At 43.2% G+C, this 20,906-nt stretch overlaps 1 protein-coding gene and 1 long non-coding RNA gene across 4 annotated transcripts in view; both read right to left on the bottom strand.

The window, feature by feature from the left end:
• Positions 1–20,906, bottom strand: part of LOC105838939 (glutamate receptor 1) — a 225,470-nt gene that overhangs the window by 115,023 nt on the left and 89,541 nt on the right. The gene's annotated exons all lie outside the window — the stretch shown is intronic.
• On the bottom strand, positions 6,596–19,308 carry LOC118644415. Its single transcript, XR_004962227.1, has 2 exons — positions 8,103–19,308; positions 6,596–7,610 (listed from the first exon to the last, which is right to left on the bottom strand). It is a non-coding gene; the product is annotated as an uncharacterized LOC118644415 (long non-coding RNA).

Below are 20,906 nucleotides of genomic sequence, written 5' to 3'. Positions count from 1 at the left end.
ATATGGCGGTTCATTCGAATCATACAAATTATGATGGATTAGCGACTCTGGAAATTCCGCTGTGCACATATCCATTTTCATTGTACGTCACGCGGGCGTTGCGACCTTTCAACCGCTGTTGTTACTATATACTCGCGGACTATTTCTCCCTCTACGCAATTAAAACGTTTCGCTGTTGGGAGTTCAGAGCTACGTGATTCCAGTCACGGTCGAAATTATATGGAGAAGCTGCAATTGGCGGTGCACACAAGTGACGATTCACATAGCCCGAACAATGCCGAACTTGTGTACGACTTGCAACGATCGCGATCGTTACGCGATTGTATCACTCAATGAGCGCGCGAACTTCGACAGTTATAATCGTGAGGGCAGTCAGCGATTTAGATAACAAGTTTGTGGTTTAGCTTCGCGCCAAAAAAAAAAAGGGGGGGGAGGGAAACGGTTCTCATGCGTTTGCAGTACGCGCGCGCGAACATGTATCGGAAATTGTACGACATCGTTTAATCCGCGCGTTAAGCGGAATCGCGTACGCGTTTACCATTCGAGTGAAATTTAAATTATTTTATCAGCGACGAATAAAATGTCGACCGACGCCATGCGATCCAAAGTTTTTTGTTCTCGACAAACATGCGAGGGGCAATATTTGGGGGGGGGGATGCGCATTGTACGTTGCTAACCGAAAATTCGATTGGCGACCACGTCTGATCTTTGACTTGAAACCCTCGTCGGCATTACAAACCATTAAAACTTCCTTTAACTTCTCTTACGGGAGTTCGCAACCTTGTAATTGAATATCGGGAACAATATAAACGGCCGAGTTGGCAGAGATCGAACTCTGACGACGATCTCTAACATTCCTAGAATCTTCCCCTAAGGAAGAACATTCAGCGATGCAGCGTTCTATTAATTGTGATTTGTAAAAAAAAAAAGTTTGAAGTTAACAGAATTTTGGAAACAACTCAATCAATCGGATCAATTCTCTACGTAAACTAAAATATGCTCATCAATGTTGTTTGCAATAAAAAATAATTTCTTCAGTATGGTTTATATACAAATAAAATTGTAAAATAGAAACTTGATTCAATTGATTTCTCTTTGACAGATATGTTGAAACATTAAACGATCAGTTAACAATCGAGAACTCGTTTGCACAATTTCGATTATATTTTAAACAATGCATTTTATTTATAACCAAATTAAATACGGTAAGCGATTTTTATTGCGAGATTAATTGGCGTAACTATGCTCCGACGTGTTTTGCTCCGAGTCTCGATTACTCATATCTATTGTTATCTACGTTCTCTGTTACACAACCCTTATCGACGCCGCCAGTGCTTGTAGCACTATGGGATCTTCTATATTTACGGTACGTTGAATCTCCGTGCCTCGATTTCAGCGCATTTATCCCTGAATTATTTGATAAGGATAATACAGTATTTTCGCGATTATTCAGTGTCCGCCGGTATCGCTTGTTCTTATCGGTTGTTATAAAGTAATAGCCTACGTGTACACCGCTACAATCGCATCGATTCCCGAAGTGAACGCAAATTTGCAAACCAATTCGAGGCACCCCGCCACCAAGTTAATAAAAGCTCGCACGGTGTTTTATTTCGAAAACCTTCCTTTTCCCTTTGCACAGCTGCAGCGGTAAAAATACAATACCGGCACCGACACTTAAACGCGTTTGATAAAATATCATCCTTTTTACGATACACTTTGTTTAGAGATAAGCTCGCGGGCGGGCCAAGGCCGCATCCGTACGCTTGTTAGCCGCGCGTTTTAAGTAAAATAATAATGTCGGTGGCGTAATCCCCCGTCGTCCGAGCCGCGCGGAATGCATCGCGCTTAGTCGGGTTCGCAGACGGGAGAGAGACGTTTCCGTAAGGTTGGCTAGCTTGCGCGCTCCGCTCGGCAAACGCTAAAGCTAATCACGAGTCAGCTCCCGCGACAAATCCAATTCAGCGACAATGACCTAACGAGGTAACTTGATTTACATCCATACCCGGGCATCCTTCGGAGAAGTCCGAAGGAGTGACAGCGGACGGACCGCGCAGAGACGTCGTCGTCTCGTCTCATCCTTCTCGAGTGATCCGATATTGTATCCCTTAAGATATTCCGGGGATTTAAATTAAGTTCTTATCCGCAGATATTGAATCCGCTTTATGTTAATACGGTACGCTTCCCAGCACTGAGCACGAGAAAGCCGGCCAAGAGGGGAGAGAGAGAGAGAGAGAGAGAGAGAGAGAGAGAGAGAGAGAGAGAGAGAGAGAGAGAGAGAGAGCTGGGTGAAAGAGAAGGTTGAATAATTTCCGAAAGCTTCTCGAGTCGGCGACTGGCAGGCAAGAAGAGCGCCGTCTTGATTCGTTTCTTTCCGCTTCTGGTGGGAAGAAGTTCGAGAATCGATTGCTCGTTCGTTCGCGCTATTTCTGCCATAGATCTTTCTTCGAGCACGACCCCCGAGCAGGTACGGAAACTTTTTCGACCCTGCGATGAAACGGCTGTTTCGTGCCGATTGTTTAATATAAAACTTTGCGATATTGACTTTAATTAGCACAAGTAAAGTTAATGTAATTTGGTACTTACGAGGATGAAAAAAATTCGAAATACCTGATGTGTGATGTGAATGGAGAATAAGGAAACGGAGAGCCTGGCTTTCGGAGTTTACACCGTAGCTGAGTTTTTATGCTGATTGCTTGTATGTGTAGTATAACGTAAATCGAAAGAGTTCTGGGAATTTGAAATATTACTGTTTGCAAATGTATTTCGATAGTATACTCTCGAAAAAAAACGAGAAAGGTCTCGAATTATTATATTAAGCTTCGCGCAGGAAACGGAGTCATTGAATTCACTTCACGAATGCTAATTCAGCTCTTAATTTCAATCGGCCGTAACGTTCGTGAAGGATAAAATAGAGCTCGCTACCGTCTTTAGCGTGGTGGTAAACATTTTAATTACCGTCTATCTCCCGCAATTATCCGGCTTGCCAAGCCCTTTCTTCTCCCTCTTCCCCCCTCCCTCGTTCCTCAAATTGCAGATATGAAACGCGTGGCGCGAGATTCCTTCATATTTCCGTTCGTTTCTCTCTCAATGGAATAAACTGAATAAAAGATTGAGTTTTTTCGCTCTCACTGTGTCGCATTGATATGAAGATTCTCATATCAACGTACCAGTTATTCGCTTGCAGTAATGTAAAAAATAGCAAGATTCCTTCTTGTCCGATTACGAAATCAGTTCAAGAGGCTTTTATGCATTTATGATAGGTGTAGTGCGTCATCAAAGAATATCACTATGAATCGCAAAAATATAGAGGAAAAATTCCGGCATATTTCTCAACGCAATCGTATAATCTCTCTTCTCTACTAAAACGATACAATGTCAATCATCTAAGACAACGAGCGTTATCGTAATAACGTGACAACACGATGACAGCTTAAATATATGTATATGTAATGGAAAAGTTGTTGTGTGAGAAGTGCATGTATAAAAATATATGATTGATTTTATCTGTTACTTACTTACATTCATAAATCTTTTAAAATATTAATAAATACTTTTGCGCGTTTGAAAAAAAGATTAATATTAATTATTATGCGAGAATGGTACATTATCGGCGTAGCAAGGGCAGAAATCAAGTAAGGCAAAGTTACGGCGCGAATGTTCGCTTTGTTACAATGTGATATTGCCATAATATTTTACTATGGTGGTAATATATTATTCTTCGAACCTCAATCCTGCTTTCAGCCAAAAGAAAATTATCCCGAAACTTGGCCGATATGTCGGTGCGTAATTCATTTTCAACTTGAAGTCAAACATATTTTGCTTACTATTCTCATCTCGTTCGCCAGGTGATTAGGCCAGATTAAAATCGCGCGTGCGAATTTGTGCGTGCCTTTGCGCACGCCGGTATACCGTATAATTTCCTGTTTGTTGTTTGTCGACAGGCAGCGCCCGGGTCTGGGGGTTCGTTGAATTCTGCAATTCGCGAGGCAGCGTGCACGCAGGCGGACTGGCTCTCTCGTTACGCGGCAGATTGTACCGTGCGAGATGCATCCGGCCGCAGCGTCCTATCAAGATAGCCTATGTCGCGTCGGATAATTAACTAATAGACCGCGATACGTGAGCGAAATACGTATCTCGCCCCAACATCAGCCGGACGCCCCGCGTTTGAATGTTGCGGCTCGTAATTATACCGAGGTCGGATCGCGGATTACAGCACACTTAAGTATAAATTTATTCGTTATTAATCGTTTTCCCGTTATAATGTGTACGTGTACACAATAGCGACGAATTAACAAAGTATTTCGATAGCGCTTGCTTTACCGCCGAGCATACTCGGCGAATTTCACTCGCGATTAACGTCGAGATATTTTGCCACGCTCGCACTTTCCACTTTCGGTCGCGCGTTCCGCCAAGCCACGAAACAATCGCTCACGTTACACGGTCAAAATGCAACGTCACACGCTACAACACGCAGGCAGCACGCGCCTGACGCGCGCGGGTTAAATGCGTTTCGGCTCGCTCGTGTTTACGGCGATGTCGGCTCTGAGACTCGTAATTTAGTTATATTTGTACATATATAGTTGTAAATGAGATGTAAACGTTGTTATCATTAGATATCATTGTACGTGACACGTGCTAACTACATGGATTCATAAAGGTATAGGTAATTATAGCGGAGCAAAGAGCGGAATAGGGTGTAACAGTTATTATTAGTACCTCGTAAATACCATATTGTCGGTGATCTAATTAATTTAATTTCTTCGTACAGTTGCCTCTGTAATTATGCTAGTCGCATCCGGTTCAACTATGTTGTGTGTGAGATAACGAAATAAATGATTGCGTCCCACGTGTGTAATACAAACGAGACTTCTCATCGTAGCAAAGTTCGGAAATTAATCAAAATTTCCGGTTCGTTCAAAATTGCACAGCGGCCTCTGTCTATTGCGCATTGTAATTACTAATTTAATTAATTACGAAAAGTGATATCATCACTTTACGCAACGAAAGAAGTGAATGGTTGTAAGCAATTACAGTGTACGATTCTCGGCTAATTAATTACACGTAATAATTATAACACGTGCAATGTTTCGTTTTATAATAGTTTACAAACATATTTATTTAGTAAAATCAAACAAAATTATTGTGTCATTGGCAAAAATTTATAAATTTAGAAGCAAAATAATTGATATAAAATATCAGAGAATGAACACGCATAATACAATAAATATTTAAAATTGCGCGGATACAGTTTCATTGCTTTATTAATTTCGTTGTTATCATTGTTATTTTGTAACAGAACATTTAATAAAAACAGTAAAATGTGCATTTAACTACTTTTTTAACTTTAAATTATTTTCAGTAACAACTTTAACATTGAACCGTTACAAGATAGAAAAATAAACAATTAATCGCCCACAAACGCAATCGAAGCTGGTTGCTAGGAGTTAGGAGAGCAACCGTTTAACGGTTTGTATCAACTATTACGCGACAGTCTTTACTGTATATTTACAACATGATTATGCCACGCAGGTCGGGCATACCTCGTATCCATGTAAATTGGCAATCACCGTCGAAATTAGTGTTCCCCCGTTAATGCGAGCTTGGGTCAACACAATTTGCTCGGAGTATCTATCCATCAGAAATCTCAATCCGTCCGTCGGTAATTTTATTCGTGTCCAACCTGGATGTTGGCTCATGCTGTCGTATCCATTTCCCTCCCAAGATCAAGCGCATTCAAAATACGTACATTTTCCCATAACAAAATTTATTCGGCGTAACGAACAAGCATGCCGTAATAACACGAGATGCGCGGAAACTGATCGATGAAATCTGAGTAATGTGAATAATTTGGAGTATCAAAATACAGATGTGTTGTAATAAACGGAAATACAAGCCGCAAGAAAGTAACTTTAATTAAAGACACTATCTAGCCACGCATCTATTACGGATATAATTACGGCATATTATAAACTTGTCCCTGGCGGAGCGTAATCACACTGTTAAATAATATATATTTAATGTACGGTCATTACTCGCGCAAAAGATGTAACGAACTCCGTAGCTATGGGCAGTCGCTACCAAACCCCGGGCACCAAGTTATTATGAAGCAGTCACCATTATCCAGCCGGTACAAGGAGCTACTATTTGGCAAAGAAGATTAAGCGTTTTAAGTCCGCGAGGAACTTTGCGCTAAGTAAGAGGCGCCCAAGCAAGAACGTTCTTAATCATGTAAAAGGGAGCTTGCCTTAAAAGCTCTTTCAAATAATGGCGATGGTTCCACCAGGCAAAAGATCTCGCCTTGCGCACCGCTCACTCTCACACCTTTCACCGAAGGTATACATACTCTATTGTTCCACGATTTACGATCGAATAGAGGGAGCCGAACGAACGATTCCCGTTAAAAGTGATCAATCCGAACGATATAACGTCCTTTATGGGAGTCAGAAAACGGTATAGTACCTCTAAGGTACTTTTCGAACAAAGAAGCAATAGCACCTACATATCAGTCAAAGAACTTCATCCGGCTATTTCGTTGTTCGATCGTACAAAAACGTTCTCGGATGCAAGTTCAATAAAACCAAAGAGTAGATAAAAGCTCGATTACATACAATTTATATTATAATCACGACAGTACAAATATATGTTAAATTTTATTTTCTTAGATGCAGAGTTGCTCAATGAAGCAGGAAAATACTCAAAGACAGAGAGAGAGAGAGAGAGAGAGAGAGAGAGAGAGAGAGAGAGAGAGAGAAGAGGAGAGAGAAAAATAAGTAGAACAAAGTAAAATAATATATTAAATATTCCCCTTCAATACATTTTATTAAGATAAACATCAAATCCTTTCACTTCTGCGGAGGAGGATCTACGATTTCGCACAATCGCATATAAACTCCAAACAAAAAAATTTACTTTTTGCAGCTCCGATGTGTGATCGTAGATTTTTAACCCCCATACGTTATTATTTCAGGTTATTCCACTGGAAAAGGGATGAGCCTGCGAAAAAATCAGGGCCCGTTGCGCCTGCACATCACCGCCTACCCACCTCTCTCTTTCTCTCTCCCTCCCTTTAAGTACCCGCCGTCATTTTCCCCTGGAACCGATTTTTCAGTACCTAAGTACAGGTGGTGATTTATAAAGTGGGAATGCAGCCCGTGGCCCGTGTGCCCGCTCACGGCGATCCATTACAGTCTCCTGCTGCTTCGAGTCATAATATTTCCCTCCGACCCCTACCGGCGTTCCTCGCCACGGTTCGTACACCGTCTTCGCTCTTCTTCCAGGATCTCGTATACCACGCCATCACCGCACTTTATGCATACCAGAACTCTCTACACCTCCGCGCTATCCCGGCAAACATTATAACGCCGTGAGATTATGAATTTTGTATACGACTTGGCGGATCTTTCCGCGAACCCTCCGCGCCGTCCCGTATCCTCTTTCTTAGCTCCCGTCTTCGCGCCACCCTCCCCCGTCCACTTTCCTTTCTCTCTTTCCTACTGGTAAGCACATCCGGACGCGGCACTGCTAAGATCTGAGCTTATGCAAATGTTCGGAATCTGGTATTGGTAAAACTGTGCATATGTGCGTGTCCGTTTGCACGTCTGTGCTTTTGCCTGAGAATGGAAGAAGATTTTAAACTAAAATATGCATTATATCAAGAATCAATCCTAGCGTTGGAAAATAAATCCTATTAGAAAATCCCGAGATGTTATTATTATTTCAATCCGATAATTGTACTTAATTCACAACTCATTGGGAATCTGTTAATAATTGTAATAATCACAATTTACGCTTTCATTAATAAAAAGTTTTTATATTTAAGCTGTTTCTTGTATTTATTTCTATTTTCTATTTATCTCATTATTTCTTAATTATATATTACATAATTTGAATGTAAATCAGCAAAAGTGATACATTATTGAGAATTTGTTTAAAAACTTTTGAAATTTAAACTTTTCAAGACGAAATACGCTTGTATGTATAATAAAACTAACGTGTTTTGAAAAGAGAATTTTCCAAGATGTTCAACATCTCTGATTTTCTAGTAAACGTTACAAGATTGGGAAATTATAAATTTTGTATACGATGTCGTCTCTCAACCGTACCGTTCCGAATATCGCTTGCGCCTTTTCTTTCCGTTTCTCTTTCTTGGCAACAGCAACGCACAAATATTGTATCGGCAAAGTTATTGTCCCCGCGCAATTCTATTTCCGCTTTAAATCAATGTAAAGACACTCATATATTATTTACTCGGTGTCGTCGCACAACATCACTCTACCGAATCCATCAATCACATAGAGACGGAATATAAACGCCCAGCGTATTAGCAACATAATAAATACATAATACGTTACTTGCAAATTGATATTACAATGTCACGCCGCGCGCCGTACGTATTAAAAAAAGGATGTTTCGCGCTTTACTTTATAATAATATCCTCGGCAACGTGATTCAATGCCGTCGTCAATTTTTTTTCCCCTTTTTTCTTCGGGGGGGGTAACGGAGCACGGTGAGATTGTACATTTTGTATAAGGCCTAACGGATCTTGTCAGGAGTTCTCTTTCATGCCGCTCCTTTCCTACGCAGGTAACAGGTTCCCCCGGATAAAGCATCGTGGCAGCCACTCTTATGTAAATACCCGTGGTCCGTTGCTCAGCTCGTGCGCTCACGTGGGTTTGCAGTGGTGCAAGAAGAGGACTCTCCGTTTTCATCTCCTCGACGCTTGCTCGCGTACGATCTTGTTTGAGACAAGTATCCGTTGGCCCCGCTGCTCCACCTTCCTTCGTCCGAATGAACTTTGTTTTGTCTCTCGATATACCGCTTTTCACGGTGGCTTGGCCCGGCTCTCGGGGAAGACCTCGCCCGGAGATACTCTCTTTGAGATTATAGCGGAACGTAAAACGAGAAATTCGTGGAATACCTCCCGGTATCTATCGTTGCGTGTCCCCGAGCACCGCATATGAGGAGCACTCGATCGAGCATCAACCGACGGAAGCTCTACGGGAGATTGAACGGATGCGCTCATACGGCATGCGGAGTCGCTTCGGAATCATATGCTCCGAAATTCGTGCCCGTAAGCGGATTAGTATGAAACGCTCCTAGGACGTGCGCAATAAAACGGCGGATAAAACTCCACGGAGACCGACCGAAGAGTGCTTCGAAATTGCTGGCGAAGGCGAAGGACGAATGCATTTGCATCCCCACTCGTAATTCATCGGCAACGTTGGGTCGCACATGCGTGAAACGTATGCTGCAGTGTTTCTTGCCCGCTTCGGTGGTATGTTAATAAAAACATCGAGAGAGTATGTAAAGTATTTCGTAATAACGGATAGTGGCTCGTGTTACGTTGGCACGGAGCAAAGAAGGTTTATTGCTTCACCGAGGCTCACAACAGTCTTCTTTGTCGGCCATGCGAGTTCGATGTGCATACTTACGACAAGTGTATCGATCGCAAACTACAAACGGGAGACAGGATAAACGTACAACTAATCGCCAGTAATATAAAAAAGCTCTCGACTGGCAGGCAGGAAAACCGAATGGAAATCGCGTATTCCAATTAAGCATCTTTATTGAATAAAGGAAACGAAATTTCCAAATGTTGGTTCGTTTGATTTTCGTAAATATAGAATTTTTTACCTAGTGGATGTACATATTTCTCGGAATTTAATTTATGCCCCTGAGATTACTAGCAAACATGTGTTTTCCTTTCAATTTTATATAAAACTTTATGTGCAGTAACATCAAATCCACAATGGTATATTTATTTATAATTGTCTTCCTCCAATTCAAATCTCGTGATTTCCCTTATATTCACAATTGAAGGATTTGCTCAGAGCATCGATAATAATAATGCTATCGTTTTACTATGTCGTTTCCATACACAACACATTATCAATCTAGTAGTCGCTCCATTATTATTCATTTTTCGTCTCGAATGAAATGTATATATTCAACAAGTAGTCTGTTTGCAATCGGGGAACAATTACGTTTCGATTTGTATCAGACTGGCGGGGATCGTAAACACTGGGTGTTGTAAGACGTCGAGTGGCTATCAGTAATCCCATTCATCGCGAGTTTTGTTCCCCTTGGTTAAAGCGAGTCTTCCAAGTCGGGACGGCGAGACGCAAGAGCAGGGACTCGTAAGTACAGATGTCCGAGGGTCGTGCATGACGTCGAACGTCGATGCGGGTACACGGTGGATTACAGCGGCCATCCATAGGGCCACGTGAACGACTTGGAGCCCTTTCATGGAAGAATGGCTTTTCCGTGTCGCTGAATTCAGTGGCCGGCATGGCACAATCGCGACATACTTGGTCTCCGTGAAACGAGGCGAATGCTCGAATATACGAGAGAATACGAAAAAGAGGGAAGAAGTCCCGAAAATCCTCATGGACTCAAGGACAAGTATTCCGCTAGCAGGAGGCACCTGATTCTACCCCCCCCCCCTGCCCGGGCGCGGAATCTTGATTTTAAAAGGTTCGTAGAGTTGGTCACGATCGGAGCGTATTCCTCGAACTTTTCCGCCTCAACTTCGGCAGTTGTCTCCTCCTCCTCCTCTTCTGCTTCTTCTTTTCTTCTTCTTCTTTCTTTTCTCCTTGTCTTTGTGCTCTCGTCCTCAACCTCCTTCTTTTCCTCTTTCAACGAGCTTTCTGACTTACTCTTTCTCTCAAAGTGCAGTACCCACTGCTGCGGCGATATCACTTTCCGATAAAAGTCAAGTCGTACGCCACCCCGAAAAGAGCTAAAGGCTCTACTATTCCACAACGCGAAGACGGAGGAAGCACTGCTTCGCACAGCCGCATCGTCGACGTGACGATGTGGGTGAACCGTTATGCTCGACGATCGTCGAAACTTCGGTACCTATGTGAATTTTATTACCGATTGTCGCACCGGTGGATGGCTATTGGTTTAATGTGGCGAACGGAACGTTTCTTTACTACTTTAGTTTGTATCTCTCAGCAAAACGACAGGTCAACTGACTCGTCGTCAAGAGTGAACGATTATTTGTCCGCTTCCGACACTTACGTTTTATCGCAACCTCATGAGAAGAAAAACAGCAATAATAAGACCTCTTTTTCAAAATGGGATTTCATTACAGCACATGCATTAAGAATAAAACCAAAAATTTCGCTTTCGTGGTATAACGTTAATATATTACATTCTCCTCTTCATCCATTGCATTTTCCATTCAAGCACTCACGTAGAAAATTCCTCTCTTGCAAAATTTTATTAATTATAACCATCTATTTAATTAACATAATTATTATAGAGTATACGCTTAGAAAACAAGGCTAATAACCAGCTTGTTGACATTCATTTACAAATATAAGGAAGAGCGATTGTGATAAAAGTTAACGATAACAAACAATATGACTACCCGCGATAGTAACAGTTACGTCAATGAAATAATACGCGACAAAGTAACAAAGTACATAGACACGGATGGTTCTAAACCGATGTGTAACAGATGCGGGCAAGCTTGATCGACCAATGCACAGTGGTTGCGGACAGCCTTAATTGCGTGGTCTTCGGTAGATGTGGGGAACTTAATCAAGCAACAGTGGGTACATGCTGCGACATCGTAACAATGAATCGTTCGATGTGATGATGACAATTTGAACTCACGTCGGGAGCCGATTCTCCTCCATTCGACTCCGTCGAGCGAATAGATTATCCAACATTAGAGTGGCCAAATATTCCGGTAATCCTTTCGTAATCATCCGAAATACATGATTCTGTTCAACGGGTCTGTAGTAATACGACGTAATGCGATCATTAGGAAAAGCGGGCGCCTTTGACATTCTCCAACTTACGGACAAGAGACAGCCGGCAAAAAGGCGTAATTGACTCGAAAAGATGTACATGAACTCTCGACTTGAGAAAGACGACAGAGAATAGAAGGAAAGCGGAGAAAAAGTAAAAGGCAGCCAGCACAGGCGTGGATCCTCGAATCGGCTGACTTACGCGATCCCTTTGCTTTCAGCTCGGAGAAAAGGAAAGAAAAAGGATGGAAGGAAGGAAGGAAGGAAGAAGGTGGGATATAAAAAGAGGGAGCTCGGTGCCGGCCTTGCGAGCTCGAAGGCGGAAGGAAAGGAAACCCGGAGGTGGCGGGTTATGGAGGGAGAAAGCAGAGAGAACGGGACCCGGGTACTATCTTGGAAAATTATGTCAGTCCTATCTCAGGCTGAAAGCAGAGACAAGGATGAGAGGACGAGATACGAAATAACCGGAATAAAAGGAGAGAGTGAAATCCTGTGCTCGAACGGGACACTGAAGGAATAGAAATATTACTATTGGGATAAACTCTGTCCCGCGTTCAGGTTCCTTACACCTTCTTCTCTCTCTCTCTCTCTCTCTCTCTCTCTCTCTCTCTCTCTCTCTCTCTCTCTCTCTCTCTCTCTGGCCGTATCTTATCGGTATACCACCTCGTTTTTCCATCCTTTGGCGCAACGCCCCTGCGAAGATTAATCGCCGATGCGCGATAAAAATTTTGTATGAAAACTGCTTCGACCGAAAACTCCCGGCGGTCCCGCGTGACGGAAATAATTACGCGATATCGGAAAATGCTTGCGCCCAGTCGGGGGAGGATTTTGTCAGGCTATATTCAGTAGATTATAAAAATTTTCCATCGCCGGTACTTGACCGCGCGTCCGCATTGTTCTCGGTCTTGTTTACGGCCACGGTAAATGCAGTAGGACCAAGAATAAAGTCCCATCTATGCGATTATGAGCCATCCGCTTACGTTTACTTCCTTCGCCCTCTTTTCCCCCGATGCAATATCCGTAAATTCAATTTTTTTCTCCTCGTGTATCCGCGTTGTCGGATCGAGAACATGGCGGAACGATTCCAGGGGAATCGATGTTAACTCGAAACTCCCGTTCGCCGACTGGAAAAACGGAAGTAAAAACGAAGAACTCGGGGCATAATCTTGTTTTGTTACGGCCAATATAAAACAATTCTAGCATCTAACAAGTAAACGCGGCGAGGTACTCGATCATGGGTTCCAAACAATATTACGCGCTATGTCGCTAAACGAGATTGAGTGCAATTCATTAAAAGTAAAAATTATATAATCCATTCGATTGTATGAAATATCAGCAAAAGAGTCGTTCGCTGATAAAATACATTTTACTGATGTAGTTTGCACTTGACTTGCCCTGGAAAAATTTTAAACGACTTTTAATTGCCAATTAATTAACCATGAAAAAATTAAACAATTGCGATAAGTTAGAGCGCGCGTAAGTCGAATAAGGATTTACAACGTCGTAGTTTTACGCCAAAAGTTCATTAAAACAAAACGGCGAACGCCTGTTCACCGAATAGCTACTTGTGCTACATCCCCTCTAATTCCCACTCTAATTGGAATCAATCAATCAATTTACCATATTTCAAGGCGAATAAATCTCATTGTAATGTAAGTTCCGCCAAGAAAAATTTTCCTGCGGATTAGTTTATGATTAAGGATTAACTTTTCGCGGAGAGCTTGCATTTGGAATACGGTAAAGTTGAAAATTCCTCTTTGTTTTCGAAGTAATATTCGCGTTTCTTGTCAGGAGAAAGAGAATATCGAAGTTTATACGGTTATATTACATCCCCCTGGCTAATATTGAATACGTCCCCAAGCAGCTTGCTTGATAACCCGCACTCAAAAGGGAGAGAGAGAGAGAGAGAGAGAGAGAGAGAGGAGAGAATCCATTCGACCATCGTTCCTTCGAGATTAGGAGGAGTTTGCTGAGACTTCGAGGAAGATCTGTTTGGTCAAGGACGATCGGGCTATTACCAAAGTCGCGCTCGTCTGAGTTACGATCGCTAAGCTTACACAAACCCCATTCCTATTGCGGCTGTCCAGAAATCGCGAGACGCCCTTCGTACAAACGCCTTAAGTCCACATCTGTGAAAATCGGAGCGAAAGCCCCTTACCGATAAGACGCTTGACAAAAGAGTCGCGAGATAGAATATCGCATAAAATTAGATCGATCCATCACCGACGCGTCGTATGTAGATGAAGAACGGCCGATCAAAAAATCCCCGCTCAATCCATATTCGTTTATAGCCGTCACTAGCCTATTTGCTAGACCAATAATACTAATCCGAGCCTATTCGATCCTATTCGACCATGCTATTTGGGTCAGTTCTCGAGCGGTGTAAAAAACTTGATATAGGTAAAGTAAACGAATGAGATCTCCTCTCTCGGTGGAAATGAGCTCACGCGAGATTATCCAAAACGTGGTTCCCAAGTTTCAAACGCGATATCGATTCGATGAGCAAATGGGCGTTCAGCGCGTTCGTCGACGAGCAGAACGCGATCAAAATTTCAAAGGGGACGATCGAAGGGAGTGAGATGCGAGAGGAGGCGAGCTCCGAGTAAAGATACGAAAGATCCGAGAGAACCGCTGACGTATAACGCACCATAACTATTATCTCTTTTCTCTCCGCGAAAAGAAAACTTGGCACTCGGCTGATCCTCCGAAGTATCCGGCGAGTTAGCGGATAGGAGGAGCGGGGGGGGGGGAGATTGTTGGGGGTTGAGGACGCGCGGGAAAGAGGAGATGGGGAGAAGAGGGGTGGACGGCGGGTGGGAAAGCTCTAAGATTACTGAATGGGCTTCGCTCGCGCTGGCGGCTGCGCTCTCGGGGTCGTGGCTTTATTAACACGTCTTACAGGGTAACGGGATCTCGTGCACGTTAAGAGGTAGGTAGGTAGGTATATGGAGGCAACCGGCAGCTGTTGCTAACGCAATTCCCCCACCCTCCCCCGCGCCCGATATAAATCCTCCGGACCCGCGATATTGAATCAAACGATATAGCGGGCGGCTTTATCCGGCCGTGGCATCACACGCACGCGCACACACGCACACACACGAGCGTACTCCTCTTTCTTATAGAACGTCCGCCATAGCGACTCTCGACTAACTAGATCCTTGATTCAGTCGATCGACCGGATAGGGCGGATACGGATATAGGACGGATCGACCGGAATAAGTCGCCCGCCGCCGCCGCCGCCGCGACTTTGTACGATCGCGAGAGAATAAGAAAGACAGGGAAACGGCGAATGGGCGAGATGGTGGATGGTTAAAGAACCGAAAGGAAGCGCGCGCTCTTTCTTTCTGTCTCGCCCTCGTTCTCTACCGGTGCACGCCGCGGTAAGGATGGCACATCCATTAAGAGAAGACCAGAAGCAAGTAAAAGGATTTCAAGGCGGATGGAAGGAGCCAAGCTTACGCGGTAATTGCGACGGACCAATGAACGATGCCGTTTACGATTCCCCGATACTTATCGATCGATCGACTAATTAATGTGAAAGAAAAACGGGAACGAGCACAGATAAATTCCAAGAAGGATGAATCTTGCTAGCAATTACTTTTTCACGACTGCTCGCTATGGGCTCTCGAAGCGTTACGTTACCGCCGGTACACAGCTTGCGATGCCGTTGTATTTTATATCGGCGCGATTCTCTTCGAGAAGTCGGAACGAAAAACGCGATCAGTCATGGATTAGTTTGCCGGGTCGGAATGGCATGAAAGATCTCCGGGACAACGCAGGAGCATCACGTTCGGCCGAAACACAGGCAAAGGTGATTGCATGGACAGCGAAACGGAACAAAGTCCAAAAACTTGAACCAATCGAAAAAAAGAAGAGTAAAATGGACGAAATGAGGGAGGGAGAGAGAGAGAGAGAGAAAGATCGAATCGAGATGAGAGGCGAACTTTTCTTCCCTGTCTTCTTGCAAGCATGCTCTCGTCCAGAAAGCAACGGAACGCCCATTACGCTGCGGACGAATGAGCTCCTGTGATCGGAGATGAACCGAGGCACGGAGAAAATCGCATGGCGAGGAGGGGTATGAGACGCGGGGACAGAGAGAACGGGACGGGAGGGCGAGGGGGGGGGGGGTAGAACGAGGGGAGAAAATCGAAAAACCAAACCTTTTCGTAGGAGATTGGGCAACGGTACGTCTCTCGATCGGTGATGGGTCTCGGGGATGCGATTTTCTCGCGCATAGAGTTGCTGATTGCGAAGGTGCAACATCAGAACGTCGGCACTATAATACGTAGACACGCTATACATTTTCCGATTTGGCCGCGGGAATAAAAAGACAATTCGCTCCGCGGGATCCGTAGCCCGGCGACGAATGGATCTCGAGCGGGATAGAAATATCACGCCGGGGACAATTTATTATTTCCCTCTCGCTGGGTCTCGTTACAAGGGATCGCCGTAATCTTACGTCGCGCATTATCGGAAGTGTGTTACCTTCTTCGCGATTAACTTTGCATTATTTACGGTGACGTGAGACGAGAGATCCCCCGCAAGGACGCGAGTAAACACCACTGTAAATATTCTTTTATAAAATATACAGGCGCCGCGTGCACTTGCCTTTCTCCTGCCGTGGTTCTCCTTTTGCATCGCGTATTATTTATTCCGAATACTTCGTGCGTGATAATTCTGACATGAGTTCGGAAAGTCTTTGCAGCCTTCGATTATCCGCCATGTAGGATGGCGAACGGCGCGGCGGCCGCGCTCTAAAGCGGCTCAAGGCTATTTCTCCCATACCTGCATAAAGCGCCGACGTTATATAGAGAGATTATTTCCGATCGTGCGATAGTTTCACGACCGAAGGAATTGCAACACGGCGCATGATCGGCTTCGGTGCAAACACATCCTCCGATACGTGGCCTGTTTCATGGCCGATGAGGCGCGCAACGGCGTGCGCGCGTGCACGTGATACGTGTTCGCGGAAGCCTCAATTACTAGAAGAAACGTAATTTTCGTTAACAGACTCTGTATCTCTCCTGAAGTTGAAAGCTTATTTCAAGCTAAAAATCATACCGCTTTAACGGACAATGAATTTATTTGATGCAGCAAGCGTATGGAGAGTAATTTGTTTTTTGAAACGTACTCATATGATTACACGTACGTAATTGACGGAACTCCGAAAAGAAACACGTTCGAGTGCCGTATACGCCATGTGTCGGCCAGGATTAAATTTTTCCGTTCGAAAAATGTAAACCGTTATATTGAAAATTCGACACTGGCGCAAGTTCGTGTCTCGTAGCAAAAGGTAAACTTCACCTTTGTACAGCGATTCCAGTGATCGCTACAGCTTGCACACACAGTAAATCTCTCGACTATTATTAGGCTCCACCCTGCAAACTTGGTTCTCTGCTGCTTTGCCGCGACTCGAACCAGTTAGCTACTATGTTTGCTGTTCCACCGAACGATCCAAGGGTATTGGCAACATCTGGCGGTACTTATCGTTCGACAGGAACGTCAACTCGAAGAAGGTAGAGGGCCCGGTCTTAGAGCGCATGTACGCTGGATGACATTTAGGAGCTTGTGTAACAAGGACTAAACCTGCCATTCAGATTGTCGGAAGGCAGGACGAGTCCCATTAGTTCGTGTAAAATAGATCCAAATGAGAGTCCCCGGGCTTTAAAGATTCCCAATGAATTAGATGTGTACGTCACCACAAGGCATTATAATTTATCATAAAAGTAAAAAGATTTCGTATCCATTTATTCAAACTTGCAATTGTAAAACTGTGTAGAATATATTCATTGTTAAATGTATTTTTAATTTCATACTTTCGTGTGTCAATTCTAAATTTTAAAAATCCGTTAGTATTCTTTTTTATGGCTTTTGTGTAAATTAATAAAAAGAAAGACTGACGTTTCGCAAAAAAAAAATGCCTTTCTGACTTTCAAATAACAAGCTTTCTAGTCCCTTTGTTCCACATATTTCTTTATCGATACACAGACAGGTTAACGCGGCACAATATGTGAGCTTAAATTCATTTTGGTCTATATATTTCGACAGGAATATTCATTTACGGTCACAGAAGCGACGTCAAAGAGTGCACGAATCTTCAAAGCTTTTACTGTAATTACCATCGCGATGAATTTTCCTTTTTCATGTGACACAGCGTATGCACATTATATATAACAATGAAAGTCTCACGTAACATACGGTAACGTTAGTCTCAACTTATCGCTTTGACAGTTACAAAACATTTCTAAAATTTTTTAAAATTTAAATAATTGCCCAAAAATTTTTTCTAAAATTTTATATCTAAAAAAATATCACAAAAAAAGAAAGGGATTCTAAATACAACGGATGATATTAGGCAAATAAAATAATGGATTCAACGAGAGATCGATCGTACAAATCGCTGCAGTTGCTCGCCGATGCGACGACATTACACGGCGCGACTTTAGCAAAAGCGATTGTTTCACATTTTCCAAAACACGAAAGAATCAGGCGACACTGGTCGAGTGCCGCGCTCGGTATATAAAATACACACGAATTTCGGAGGTACATAACGTTCATATGTGCAATGAGTAATGGCAGGCGTCTATCATTGAACGCGTGTGTCTGACACGAGCCGTGTGTAGCGTGTCCTGACTACTGGCTGCGCAGAAACAATTTTCTTCGTGGGGTAACGAGGACGGCGAGGAAGGGTACGGGGGTATAGAACAAAAGTTCCTGCTCTGGCCGAACAGGAAGGAGAAGAACCGACGTAGAGAGAGACCAGTGAAATGCGGCGAAAGTTGAAACAAATATCGAATTTATCGGCTCACGGTCGAAGAAGGCGGAGAGCGGGACGGAAGGTCAGACGCCAAAGGGGAGTCCTGGCGTGAGTTACGAGCAGAAAGGGGATCGGCTAGAAGGGGAGGAAGTCGACGACGACGACGACGACGACGACGACGACGACGACGACGACGACGATAGCAACGTTCGTTCCTGGGTCGTGTTTGAATTACGAGCTCCGGTAGTCCAGACTGGAAATGGAAGCCGCCGAATGGCGGGAATGACGTAAAACCAGTGACGGGGTTGAAATTTGCGCCCCTTCTATTCCAATCCTTCTCTCTTTCTTGTCGTTCGGTTCTCCCGTTCGGTTGCTTCTTCCCTTTCGCTCCGTCCTCTCGCGGCGTTGTCTTCCACGTTGCTCTCGTCTACCGTCTGAACGATTGACTTCGCCCGAATCGCTTGCGGACGAGAGTGCCCGATGCATGCCTCTCCAATTTTCAGTTTCTAAAAAAAAAGTCAGGCGAAGAGATCTCGTTTTTACGATGACGTTTCACCATCACGAGCGTTTTTCGCTCGACGCGTTTCCCGATTGACATTCCCGGTTCAAATGTACGAACATGAAACGCTGAAATTATCTTTCCACCAAGCTGAGAAATATTTCACGATCAATTCTCACTTTGAGCTGATTTATTGACCACACAAACGACTAACTAGTGAAATATTAAATAACAATTTTTTTCATTTTTTAGGAAAAAAAATGGACATTTTTCTCCGTTTTTAATTGATAAGATTAAAAATATTAAAACCAATAAATATTATTGCTTCAGTTATTAAACAATGAAATTTTCAAAACGCGCGCGCACTAACGGGATTTGTATTTTACATAAATTTATAATGGCTTCCCTTTTTTAGAATTTAAATAAAGTACCACGGAATAAAAAATGTATTTTTATGTGTTCTCGTTTTTTACATAAATCAGGACTCTCTGTACATTGTTTAGTTTTTGTACGTAAATCTATAAAGTTATGTATACAATCTGGTAAAAATTTTGTATTAAAATTTTACAGCTTGGGCCTAAAGGGGAGAGTCACAGAATCGATTTTCGCCATCGGAGCGAAACATCCTTTATCAGCAACATCCGAGTTTACAAATTAATGCATCGCCTCATTAAAAACGAGCTTTTAAACGAGAAAAAGGAGAGCTCTTGTTTCTATGGCACTTTTCCGGAAAGTGTTCTCGACGGAGGTACCCTTTTGTCGTTCCGACGCTTGTTTGCCGCTCTTTATATTTATAGAGCTTTTATTTACATCCTTCTTGCATCGAGATTTAAGCTCGGAATGGCGCGATTCGCGACGCTCATCGTCCTCGCGACTTCAAGCCGGATAATGCACGAATCGCTCTGCTCGATATAATACATTAAGCCGGGATCAGTGGACGCGCGCAAAATATCCCCGGAAAGATATGGCACGCGAAGTATGACGAGTATCCGTCGCGAAGGGCTCGAAAAACATTCCAGCCGGCAGGTCGGTAATCGACTTCGTGCGCGCAAACACCGTGCGTCCTTTATACTTTAAGCCCCGTAGCGTATGCCGGCCGGTGGTGCTTCGAAACCAATTTGCATGAGGTCGTTTGAGAAATTGAGCCTCGCTCGCGTCGCCACGTGAAATGCATGGGCAATCGTGAAAATCAACGCGCTAAAAAACGATCAGATTTATTGTCTAATCGGATATATCGGCAAACTGGCTGACGATCACTTAAATCCGATCATCATTAATCCCCGCGCTTTTTGATCGATTGTTCAGACCGTCCTCTTGAAAACAAAATTAATAATAATCGAGTTAGAGGTTGTTATAATCCGATTCTCTCTCTCTCTCTCTCTCTCTCTCTCTCTCTCTCTCTGATAATAGCTGACACTGTTGTAACTTTAGTATCGAAATATAATATATGGACGCCGTTGTGGTTCTTGAAGCATGTTGCGCGAATATCCCCTAACAACTAACTTCAGACACACTTTGTGGTCCATGCTGATATAGCTAATATATTATCGTCTTATAAACCGTTATCCAAAAGCTATGTCATTTATTTAATTTAAATTCTTCTTGCGCATTTAATACGATATATAAAATTGATTTCTTAACTATCACTTTGATAGTATCAACAACGTACTTTTCTTTCTCTTTCTATTAAAATATTACAAAATGTGATGCTCCGCGATATCATTTATAAGTGATTGTATTGCACGCAAAATGCACATATAATGGTGACAGAGATTTAATTTTGTGGAAGTTGTTTCGCGCGTTTTCCTGTAACGTTAACCAAAAACTCCGACTGGAGTTCGAGTTTTCTGGACATTTCACATGGCACGTATTCTACGCGAATTAAATGGGT

This window comes from Monomorium pharaonis, chromosome 2, assembly GCF_013373865.1.
Source record: "Monomorium pharaonis isolate MP-MQ-018 chromosome 2, ASM1337386v2, whole genome shotgun sequence".
In the NCBI taxonomy this organism is placed as follows: domain Eukaryota; kingdom Metazoa; phylum Arthropoda; class Insecta; order Hymenoptera; family Formicidae; genus Monomorium; species Monomorium pharaonis.
Note: the sequence above shows the minus strand (reverse complement) of the source record. Positions and strands in the feature narration are given on the sequence as shown.